The following is a 12,958-nucleotide window of genomic DNA, read 5'->3' on the forward strand; positions in this document are numbered from 1 at the left end:
CGCCTGCACCTCTGCCCTGGATTTCTTCTCTGCCCTCTGCTCTGTTTATTTCTTTTCGGATGTCAAGGGAGCTTAATATTTTTCCCTCCTATACTTCTAGTAGAGGGGAACTCCAGAGTTTCTTCCAAGTTTCAGGCACTGCTGCTCGTAATCCTGCAACCCGGAGTTGCTGTTTCATGCCTGTTCTGCTCAGCCCTTGACGCGGACTAAATTTAGAAGAGGATGACATTAGAGCTCACTGGAGGCTCCTTTTTCACCGGCAGTGGGCTTGGCTACGGTTCGTGTCGCTCCCTAATCTGTCTTGGCATTTTGCTCACTCGGTAGGCACTTGAGAGAAACACAGCGCAGTCACTGTCTGTCCTGACTTCCCACTGCACCCCCTTCTTGTTCTGGGTCCCACGGTTCCCGGCCTCCCCACCCCTGCCCAATGCCACCAGCGCGAGGTTGCTGCAGAATAAGGAATCCTGTTGCCTCATTCCCTCCTCCAAGCACAGAACCGTGGAGAACATAAAACTGCTGGCTGGAAACCAAATTCCACCACTAGGACACCATGTCTGTCCACTCACCCTAGGCTGTACACAGAGAAAGATGGGAAAAATTACAGCCCTCCATGCTTCATTTATCCATTAATCTTACTCTCTACTATTAGCTACTTGTTGAGAGATTTTAGAACCAAAGTAAATACACGCTTGTTTTTATAGTGGTCCACCCTATGAGGGTTAGCTCCTACTCTGCTGCTATTCAAGAAGTATCCCAGAACCTATTCATTCATCGGTTTCCTCAACCAGACTCTTGGCCAAACCCCCTTTGGAAAACACCATTGCTGTCACCGGTTGCTCTGCCAGAAATCACAAAGTTGCAGTGATATTTAGTTCACCCCTTTCTGAGCTAGCCCAGTTTCTTAAATGCAATTGCAATTGCAATATTTTGTGTATTTTATAATCGCTAAGCAGAGAAAAAGGTATAGCTTTCCTATGGGGAGGAAAAAATCTATGTTGCATTATAGCTGATATGTGTGAGAAAGATAATTTAAAATTTGCTTTTTGAAAAATGCACTCTTCAGTAAGGTGTAAAATCCAATCAGTCAATCAATAAAATAAAATTCATGCCATTATGTCTCTATCTTTTAACAGTGACTTGGAGTAAATTACTGTTTTCTGTTACTCTTTAATCATCTGTATTTCATATTTTTGAGAGTATAGCTGCCAGTGTTTTCAACTCAGAAAAACTTTTAATTATCACAGAAACAGAATTACAAATGTTGATCCAGCATATTTCTAGGCAAATATATCACTGGGCTCCTTTAAGGGCCATCATAATACCATAGAATAATAAAAGGTGCCAGGGACCGGTACACACACATCTGCCCCTGCACGCAGAAAGCGTGATCCAGACTAGAAACTTCAAACTCTAATTCTCTCCCAAAATGAGAGCCATTTTCTGCTGCAAACACTCCTCTCAAAACTCTCCTGGAGCAAAGAACACAGACAGTTTCACTTCAAATGATTTTTCTTGCCAATGAATTGTCCTTCCTCACAGAAAAGTTCCAGAAGGTTGGAGCCGGGTGACAACACATGAATTCACCCACTTTTTTTCCACGTTGTGCTGCCAGCTAAATCCTAGCTTTCAGGAGTCTCTCTGCCCTGTTGAAAGTCAGATCTTGAAGGGAGTGGGAGAGAGAGAGAGTACAAGTCCACACCAAATGTTTAAGTGATGGAGTTCTGACTCTCTCTCTCTCTCTCACACACACACACACCCTGGAAACTCAGAGTTCATGCAACCAAACAGCAGGCTTAGAAAGTGAAGAGAAGCGTGGAAACAGAAGAACGCCACAGTCCCCTACCTCTCTCGTCTGCTTCCCCAAGCAGCTGTTGGAAATCGCCCTCAGTCCGGGTGTGTGCTGAGAGGCTGGGAAGGAGGCGGCGGCCTCGGGGCCCGCGGAGCGTGAGCAGGCCCAGCCTGCGCTCAGAAGCTGCCCCAGTCAGATTTTCCAAAAGTGGAACTGCAGCCAAGTCCCTGCCCATGCCTGAAGAATTTCCTGAACAGCATTCCCGTTCTTTTTCTGACTGCTTTGAAACCGTACTCTGTCTGTGCTTCAATACGGCTTTGTCAGGCCAGCTCGGAGCTACTGGGCTGTCTCCAGCTATCAATGGGAAACACATGTGCGGAGTGCGGACCCGCTCCCCTGCCACAGTGCCCACGGCGCCTGCCGGGCTCACACGCAGGACCACAAAGGAAACCGCCTCTAGAACCAATTCGGATTTCGCAGCCATTCTCCACGCGGGCTCTGCGCTGTGGTGCTAGATGCTGGAGATAAGCCTTCTCTTTCTTCTGCTCAAGATTGCCCCCTTCTAACTTGCTGCTCCTATTTGCATTCCTGGCTGACCCCTGGGCGCCCCCACCCCAGCTCTCCCCGGCCCTGATAACAAGCCTGTTACAGCTGAGAGATGTGAACTCTAATTTGATCTCCTTACCTGTGTTGCCTCAGTCTTCACTCAACATCTCAGCTGCTGGAGGGGGAACAATATTTTTAGCATTTCCAGCCTGGTTCAGGACTTCGGAGCTGAGCCCTCGTCCTGATGTGTGCGCATCCATGGCTGCGGCTGCTAAAAGGAGTGCAATTATCTCTTAGGCACTTTGGTTGCTCTCTGCTCCGTAAGTGTGCGGGTCCGACCACGGAACATTTTACAGGCTCTGGCAATGCGTGCGACGGTTATAGGAAACAGAAAGGCGAGCCCAATGCACCTTTGATCAGAACGTGTCCGCGGTCGGTGTACCTGTGATTATTTCTGGATGGCACTCCGTCAGGATGTCCCGTGTACATTCTGCTGGGTTTTGTGGTCTACCTTTGGCCTTTCTCGTTTCCGTGGAACAAGAGGAAATCTCTAAAGATACGAAGAGGACACCCCCTTCTCCTTTTCCCATACCGAAACCCAGAACCTTTAAGAGCCAAAGCTAAGTTGTCAAGGTAACACTGTAGAAAAGAGATGATTTAAAGAGAGAGCCTCCTCTGTTTTTGAGGATTTTTCTTTCAGTATTAACATTAAACTTCCTAAAATTATACCCCATTAGCAACTTATTTGAAAGGCCTGCCTTGCCAGATTGTCAGTGCTGTGTGTTCCTGAGCTAAGGTTGTAGTTAATCGGATTTGGTGGGGTCTGGAGTTTAGCATCCAACTGCAATGGGCACTTGCAGCGGGATTAGATTTTTGCGTTGGGAAGGGGGGAGAGAGGGAGAGAGGGAGAGAGAGAGAGAGAGAGAGAGAGAGTGAGAGAGTGTGTGTGTGTAGGGGAAGGGGCCCTGTGCAATTCTAAGGTCAGAATGCAATTACAGAATCACAGAACTTCAGAGCTGGAGGGAAACCCAGAGAGCGTCCAGCCCAAATTGTTTCTACCCTCATGTTACAGAGGGAAATAGAGGCCCTGCCAGATTCCAGGACTTGTCCGGAGCTGCAAAGACAGTTACTTGCTAGAGTTGAGGCCAGAACAAGGGATTTGGGCTAATTTTCTATGTGCTTTCGTTATCCTGGAAGCGTTTGGGAGAGGAGATATCATGTCACCTTCACAAGAATAGGCTTATAATTAGTTGGCCTAGGTTTAATTTTAGCTTTGTCTGTGAATTTTGGTCAACTTGCTTAACCTTCTGGAATCAGTATCCTTGTCTGCAAAATGGGTACAATAATAGGATCTTACTCATGGAATTGGTAGGGATATGGAGAGATAATCCATGTAAAGCATTTATTGCACTGCCTATAAATACATTGCAGTTTAGTTTCCTTTTAAGGGAGCAAAAGCCAGACCCTTTCTCTTACCTAAAAGCTAAGCTGTCCTCTTACACCTAGTCTGAGCCCCTAGAATAACCTATTGAATAGGCTGGTTTTCTGCCTCCTTACCATAACAGGGGCCTATCACCTGAGACACAGGCATGGGTCCTAATGCCCCAGGGGAACGTGGAGCTGACCACACAGCTACACTTTTCATTCATTCCCTAAACATGACATTGAAGCCTTTCCTCAAGACTAACTCACAGGGAAGGAAAAGAGTGACCTCTGACCTGCAGTCCAGGGCAGGAGGCAGAACGAAGGGCCACTTGCAGAGAACTGGACTCTCTCTCCAGACCTGAGGAGCTCAAGGTTACCATTCTAACAATTGGAGGCCATTAACTATCGCAATTCCCACATTTGGTAATTGCAACATCCTAAACGAACAACAACAACAATGCAACACCCTGTAAGCTGAGGAAGAAATCTTACTGAGGAGATAGCTGCTACCAATTCTAACGAATCATATATCCATCTGGGGTTCCAGATTCCAGAGCCTTTGTCTCAGAGTCAAAACTAGCAAGTGCTTAAAGAACCACTCACTTCTCATTCATCATGTTTGGTGAGCCCAGCTACTTTTGGGGAAACCAAAGGGGAAGAATAATTAGTTTTGAATGGTTTACTGAATGGTGTCTGTAATCAATTAAAACAAGCAAACAAACATGAAACTGGAAAAACTCAGCCTAGGCTTACACAAGAGCAGAACAATGGTGACATGATACATCAGATGCTGCCCCAAATACTTGCTACGTGTCTCCTTCCACGTGGGTGTTTGCGACCCGGCTGGAGATCCAGCCACACCACGACTAGCTGGAAAATCCCAAAAAGTTACTTAACTCTTCCAAGGTTAAGAAAAATTATCCAAAACTTGCAAATAATACCAAAAGGTTATCATGTTCATTCAAAGGCACACCAGGCAATGGATTAACAGTCCATTTCAAGAATTACTTAAGGGAAATGTGCTTTTGTTCAAAGTAAAATTCAATTTACTACTGAGTAAAGATCCCAAAGTTAGTAAAGCTACATGTTACCTTGGAGACTTCTGCCTGTTAAAGATACAAATTATTTCTCTCCAGTAGAAGAAACGTGATGGTGTGTGGCACTGTAAAACACTAACTGGTTTTGTATCTAATCTAGCAATCTGTGCTAACATTCATTTACTTAGGCACCTAAAACAAGAAGCTCCTCAAATGATACAGGTACCAGTCTTACCATCATACTCACTCCCTCATCAATTAATGCATCAAATCAAATCTTTGAGGTATTTCAGTTCATATTTGTAGGAGTAATGGTTTTAATTTTCAAAAATTATGGCTGGATACAATTTCATTTTCCACATCTGTATGATGAGTGTTATAAGCCTTATGGGACATAATGCATAATAAAGCACTTAGCGAAGTGTCTAGCACATAGCAAATGCTCAAACTATGGAAATGCTTCCATTATCTAATACTGCAGTATCTGGTGTTCATTTCCGTAAAGGCCTCTGGAGCTCACTGGACTGGATCACTCATCGGTCTCTTTCCTATCATGCTTTTCAATTCTCGCCATTGGAGTCTGAACGCCCTCTCTGGTGACCACTCCTCCTGGAACTTCTCCATGGATGTTAACTTTGCTTTTCAGAGATTTCTACTTTGAATGTTCTAAAATTAATCCCTGAAACAGATCTCCCTATAAGACATACAGACTCTATAGCTGCTAATCATGAAGTTCAGTTAAAACTTCTGACCTCAAGGGTCACGTGGATGACAAAATATCGTTCTAAACTAGAACAAAACTCCATGAGGACAAGGGTTTTTGTCTGCATCATCTCCTGCCATATTCCCACCTTCCAGGACGGGTATGCAATTGGCCCTCATATTTACCAGTCGAATAAATAACAGCCTTTTTGACTTACCTAAAAACAGGGGGTCTAACCCATTCTTTTTAAAAATTATTTTGACTTACAGTTTAAACATGTCTGGTACTATTGGGTCATTTCTTCTCATTATGGCTTAGATTCCCTTTATCATCTGCTTTGCTTTCTTCCAGGAATGTTTCAGTTCGGCTAACCTCCTCATGAAACTTGGTGCTGAGAGGTGAACAAACTCTTCAGGTGTGCTGGGTCTGATTCGGGGGCAGCGGAACACCTGCCTCTCTCAGGTGGGCCACTTGCTTCTATTAATGTGATTCTTGATAATGCCACCTTTGGGGGCAGTGACTTTGAGAGCCGCTGGGAAGCCAGCTCCAGCGCCTGTGTCATAGGTGATCTTATTAAGGTGCATCTCCTCCACGGTTCACGTCGGGGTTCTCAGGCCTAGCTTTCTGTTAGATGCTGGAGGGAACAAGCTCAATAGGTGATCAGTGCCAGGGGCCGACCCCAGAGGCTACGACTCCGCTGGGCTGGAGTGGGAATCAGAGAACCACACCTTGTTTTCAGGCTCCACTGCCTCAGTGATCCTAACAGGAGCCGGGCTTAAGAATCACCAAGTTACAGTGGTAACTGGGCCCTTTAGAACATAAACTTAACTGTGCCACTCTGTGAACTCAAATACTTAAATGGCTTCCCAATGCCCGAACAGGAGAGACGGCCACCGTTGCTGTGACTTCACAGGCCTGGCTCGATCTGGTCCCTTGTCTGCCTCTCCAGTCTCACCTGCCGCCACGCCCCTTCTGTCCAGTCCTTCGGAGAAATCGTGTATCTGTCCACTTGGGAACTTTCAAAAAAGCCATCCTCTCCTTCTGGAAAGAATTCTCTTTTCCCTGGAGGTTACCCTTACTCTATGTTTAACTGTAGTTTTATCTGATTCACAGCATTCTTGCCTGATGGAAAAGGAATATTTTCCTTGAGGGCAGACACCAGGCCTGCTTGCTATTGTATCCTCATTCCCTGTCTGGCTCAGAGGAAGCAGCATGAGGTATTTTTAAGTGAGTAAATGAAGTTCTTTCCTTCTTTTCAAACCTAATTACAGGAACATACTACTGATAACCCCACTTTCTTTATTTTGAGTTTATTCAACCTTTCTTGCATGTTAAAATATGGTATTATATAAGATATTGACTTCTCTTATAAGGTGTAAACATTCTCAAAAACCAGTAAGCCATTTTACATGTTTATCTAAACAGCTTGGTGCCAAATTACCAAGCCAGGTACTTGGCAAAGTCCGTAAGGCCTGAGGCACAAGGCAGTAGGTTCTAGAGAAGACTGTTCGCTGTACCTCCCACCTGGGCAGGCAGGCTAAGCTGACACAATACTGTGGGGTCATACGGAGGCCAAAGTATTTACGGCACAAACTTGAAAAGAGGCATTTATCCGGACCCTTTTGGTTATGGCAATCAGAGCACATTCAAGCTAGCCTAAGGAAAAGGAAAGGGAGGGAGGGAGGGCGGAGTCATGTAACTCTAGTGCAAGTGGTAGATTTTAAGGTGAGATGTACCGTAGCAGTTAAAGCACCATCAGGGCTTGATCTCCTCCTTCTCTAGGCTTTCCTGGGCTTCGTTCTCCATGTTTCTCTCTCTATTGGGTAGCGAGGCATCCACAGGTGGTCCCAAGCTCACTGTCACAGGGAAAATAAAGAATCTTTTCCAGGAAGGACTCTAGGTCACCCGGATTGAGCCACATGCTTATTCCTCAACAGACCCCTATGATCGGGGGATGGGCCCTCGTGTTGGCCATACGTGGCTCGTATGCCAACCCTGGAGACTGAGGAGACAACCAGCACCACCTGTGCCACACGGCCGACAAGGCTGATGAAGGAACTGAGAAGTCGTGGGCGGACAGAGCTCCCCCGCCAACCACGGATGACAGGGCCCCCAGGACACACTCCTGATTCTGCCCAGGGAAGGCTCATTAACAAATATTATGAAGTGATATTTAATTAAATGACAGAGAAAGTATATACCAGAGACATGGCCAAGGGAGTTGAGTTAGAGTTAAACTAATGGCAGATAATCAGAGCAGTAACATTATGCCAGCCTTTCATTTACGGGTTCATTTCACAAGTAATACCTGATGGGGAATGACACTCACCCTGTGCTGGCTCTTCAAAACAGACGGAGCAAATCCAAGCCTGCTTTTCAATGGCCAAGGGCAAAATTATCTGGTTGACTTTGAAAAGACTTTCTTTTTTTCCTTTTGGAAGAAATCTGGATCAGGAAGTTTGGCTCAATGACAAATCAATGACCCATAGTTTTGGGAATATCTCCACTGGCCAAACACAGTGTCTAGGCTGAAGTCACTCTGCTTTGGAAACCCACATCTATGCATGATGCACAATAAAGGGTTCTCAAACGAAGTAATGACTTTGAGAAGGATCTGACACATTGGACCATCAGTGTGATTAGTAATGAAATACACTGCAAACATATCTTTCATAAAAAATTAATTAAACTGTGTAAAGCAAACACTGGTATAGTCACGTTGATGGTTATGTGCATTTTTTTTCTTTTCAGCACAAAACGCTTCTTCTAAAATTCTTTCTGTCCATAATTTCTCATTGTATTGGATCTTGCTCAAGGTAAAACTCCTGAAATATCACATTTTTATTTGGAAATAAAATTTATTGATCAATAAAAATGGGTCAGGCTCCACTACAGGGACTCCCTGCCAGGCAGAAATAAACGAGACCTGAATTTGAATGCAGCAGCACTGCTCAGTGCTCAGTGGTATGAAATCCGACTGTCGGGTGCAGGGGTTCCCAGACGATTTAAGCCCCTGTGTGAGGAGTGCTGCTGGAAACCAAGGCCAGCGCCGCACATTCCACATGCACACCCAGCAATCATAGACCAAAAAATAGCAAAAGCTGCCAAGGAGAGAAAATTTAATGTTATACATTTCAAATTATTTGATATGACATGTAATTCATTTATATATTTGACAGAAATATAGTTGAGCAAATCCACAACTAGCACTGTGTCTGACACAGAATAGTTGCTTAAAAAATATTTAGTGTTTAATAAAAATTGCTAGTAATAAAAATATTCTGACACTGCCAAACAAAAGCTGAAGGAGATTATCACCACTAGATCTGCCTCATAACAAATGACAGAGTGATTCAAGTTTAAACAAAAGGATGCTAAGTAATGACATGAAATATAAAAGTATAAAAAATACCATTGGTAAAGTAGATATATACTCCAACTCAGAATACTCTAATATTATAATGGTGGTATGTAAATGCCTTTTAACTCTAGTTTCAAAACTAAAAATCAAATATTAAACTACAATTACCCCAAGTCAAATCTCCTTCCATCGCCATTTGTTCAGTAAATTCAAGAAAAAACTAAAAACAAACAAGTGTATCTACAATAATTTGTTAGCAATGGATAATACAAAGTGTACAGTGACATCAGAAGCATAAAGTAGGACTGACAGAAGTAAAAATGTAGAGTGATTTTGTATGTAATTAAAGTAGGTATCAGCTTAAAATAGACTATTAAAAATGTTTGATGTATGTTTTGTGATAACAATAGAAAAAAACCTTTAGTAGATATGCAAAAGATAAAGAGAAAAAAATCAAAGCATAATACTACCCTCAAAACCCAACAGATCACAAAAAAGAAAGAAAATAACATAAAAACCATAAACAGAAAACAATTAAGAAAAAGGTAATAGTAAGTCCTTACCTATCAAAAGTCCCTTGAAAAGTTCATGGATTAAATATTCCAATCAGAAGACACATGGTGATTAAACAGAAAAGAAGATTCAACAATATTCTTCATATAAGAAACTCATTTTAGTCTTAAGGACACACTCTGGCTAGAAATGAAGGGACAGAGAAAGATATTTCATGTAAAAATAACCAAAGACAGAAGGAGTAGCTATACTCATATCAGACAAAATAGACTTTCAGCCAAAACCTGTCACAGGAGACAAAGGAAGTAGATATATAATGAAAAAGAGGTCTATTCTTCAAGCAGATATAACGGTTGTAAATATATATGCACCCAACGTTGAAGCGCCTAAAACATAAAGCTGGTATTAACAGAACTAAGAGGAGAAGACGACAGTGATACAGCAATAATAGGGGACTTCGACACCTCACCTTCAACAGTGGATAAATCATTCAGACAGGAAATCAATAAGGAAACAGCAGTTTTGAGAAACATGATGGACAAAATGGACCTAACAGACGTGTGCAGAGCATTCCATCCAACAGCAGCAGAGTAAACATTCTTCTCAAGTGCACACAGAACGTTCTCCAGGACAGATCATATGTTGGACCACAAACACATCTTAATAAACTTAAGAAAACTGAAATCATATCAAGTATCTTTTCTGGCCATAAGGACATAAAACTAGAAATCAATAATAGGAGAAAAGCTAAAAAATTCACAAATGTGTGGAGATTGAACAATACACTCCTGAACCAATAGGTTAAAGAAGAAATTGAAAGGGAGCCCTGGCTGGCGTAGCTCAGTGGATTGAGCGCGGGCTGCGAACCAAAGTGTCTCAGGTTCAATTCCCAGGCAGGGTACATTCCTGGGTTTCAGGCCATGAACCCCAGCAACCGCACACTGATGTTTTTCTCTCTCTCTCTCTCTATCTCCCTCCCTTCCATCTCTAAAAATAAATAAATAAAAATCTTAAAAAAAAATCGAAAGGGAAATCAAAAAGTATCTTGAGACAAACAAAAATGGAAACACAGCATACTGAAATAAGATGAAGCAAAGCGGTTTCAAAAGGGAAGTTTATAGCAATAAATGTTTATATTAGAAGAAAAAACACCTCAAACAAACAACCTTACTTTACATCTCAAGAGACTAGATAAGAGAACAAACTAAGCCCAAACTTAGCAGAAAGAAGGAATAATGAAGATTAGAACAAAAATGAATAAAATAGAGACCAGAGAAACAATACAAAAGAACAAAACTAAGAGTTCATTTTTTGAAAATGTTAAAAAAAACTGACAAACCTTTAGTTGGACTGACAAAGAAAATAGAGAGGACTCAAATAAAACTATAAATCAAAGAGAAAACATTACAACTATATCAGTTGTACAGAAACATGAAGGAATATAAGATGCTATTATGAACCATTAGGCACCAACAAATTGGACAATCTAGAGGAAATGGCTAAGTTTCTAGAAACATACAACCTACCAAGACTGAAGCATGAAGAAAGAGACAATCTGAACAGAGTAACTGCTAGGAAGGAGACTGAAGCAGCCATCAAAAACCTTCAACAATGAAAAAGCCCAGGACCAGGTGGCATCACAGGTGAACCAAACATTTAAAGAAGAACTAATGACAATTCCTTTCAAGCTTTTCCAAAAACATTGAAGAAAACACTTCCAAGCTCATTTACAATGCCAACATCACCCACATACAAAAGACAGATAAGGGCACAAGAAGAAAAGAAATTTACAGGCCAATATCCCTGATAAACACATATGCAAAAATCCTCAACAAAATAGTATATAACTGAACTCAACAGCACATTAAAAATATCATGCACTACAATCAGATGGAATTCACCCCTGAGATTCAAGGATGGTTTGATATACACAAAGAAATGAATGCGATATACTACATTAACAAAATAAAAGTAGTATATCATATGAGTTTATGTGATCATCTCATAACTCGTGATCATCTCAATAGATGTAGAAAAAGCATTTGATAAAAATTCACCATGTTTTCATAATAAAAATTCTCAACAAATCACACAAAAAAGAAATGTGCGACCACATAATAAAGGCCATACGTGACAAGCCCACAGCCAACGTCACACTCAGCAAGGAACAAGGATCAGGAACAAGACAAGGATGCCCACTCCTATTAAATACCTACTCCTACTAAACATGATTAGACATACCACTGAAAGACCTAGCCAGAGTAATTAATTAAGAAAATGAAATAAAACTCAGCCAAACTGGAAAGGAAGAAGTTGTCTGTGTAAAGATGACATGATCTTATAAACACTAAGAATTCTAACAAAAATTTTTAGAACTAGTAATTCAGGACAATTGCAGTATACTAAATCAATTTACAAAAATCAGTTGTATTTACATATACAAAGACATACTTCCAAAAAAAGGGATTATTAATTTTTTTGTGGAGTGGATGAAAATAAGACACTTCTGTAACTTGAGTGGATTGCGGAGTTCAATGGCAAGGTGATTTTCCTCAAGGCTTCCATCTCTATGAACTTCAATGGTCCTTTAATATCCTGAGCCTCGTGTCTTATAAATTGCTGAAACCATTAGAAGCAACAGACTGGGCCAATATGGCTGAACGGCATTACTATCCCATCTTAGAGAAGAGCATGGAGAGCTGATGCGATATCAGCTCACAGAAATAAACTTCTTGTAAAAGGTACTAAGTGGCTGCAGTGACACACCTTGCTCCTCTCCCAAAAGCAGGATGCAGGAAGAAGCACAGACACCAACAGGATGAGAAAAGAGATGCAAAATCAGCATGAAAAGACAAACCGGCTACCTGACCAGCAGATTCCCCTCTAACTAGACTATGCCGGCATATCTAATGAAAGAGTATGGCTTTCAATCACCATCCATAGATGTGTAGAAGGAGGAGAAACCACAAAAGGGAAAAAGTAGGCAAAGTTCATTCAAGCACTGAAGTAGAGCCTTAGCCAAAGAGCTCTACATGCCTACTTAGTGAGTAGCTAGCTGTTCTAGGCCAGGCACTGGAGGTTTGCTACATAGAGGACAGATGGGGCCCTTAACCTCAAGGCATTCATGGTCTTTGTTGGGAGGATTTCAAGGGTCCTATGTGACCACCTACAAGATTGTCCCTGTGGGGCTGACTTAGCATGATACCTTAATGATAACTAAGGGATCCTTTCAGGGGTGTCCAGCCCAGGATGGCTATGAATGCAGTCCCACACAAAATTATAATTTACTCAAAACCTGAGATTTTTTTTGTGTGTGTGATGACTGCATGTCATAATGTATTTAATGTGTGGCCCAAGACAACTCTTCTTCTTCCAGTATGGCCCAGACACCCAAAGGTCAGACACCCCTTTAAGTCCTTTGGCTTTAATTTCAAGTACATGAATTATCTTTCATGTTATGTTTCCTCTTCTTATGCAGGTCTTTCTAGAGGGAGAGAAGATGCAGCTATCTCTATCCATGCAACACTTATCTTTCATTGTAAATCAAAAAACTCATATTGCTAATATAGATATCCATCTTACGA

General features: G+C 41.9%; 1 protein-coding gene across 2 annotated transcripts in view; it reads right to left on the minus strand.

The window, feature by feature from the left end:
* SGCD (sarcoglycan delta) overlaps positions 1-12,958 on the minus strand; it is a 393,355-nt gene that overhangs the window by 365,541 nt on the left and 14,856 nt on the right. Inside the window, exon 1 of one of the 2 annotated variants that reach the window (XM_045820763.1) lies at positions 1,844-2,836. The exons of the other annotated variant lie outside the window; for it this stretch is intronic. The gene's annotated coding sequence lies outside the window, so the exon portion shown is untranslated. Of the gene's footprint in view, positions 1-1,843; positions 2,837-12,958 lie in introns of those variants that run through there. 2 annotated transcript variants of the gene reach the window in all.

Source organism: Phyllostomus hastatus, unplaced genomic scaffold, assembly GCF_019186645.2.
Source record: "Phyllostomus hastatus isolate PE091 unplaced genomic scaffold, TTU_PhHast_1.1 phas_contig_150, whole genome shotgun sequence".
Classification (NCBI taxonomy): domain Eukaryota; kingdom Metazoa; phylum Chordata; class Mammalia; order Chiroptera; family Phyllostomidae; genus Phyllostomus; species Phyllostomus hastatus.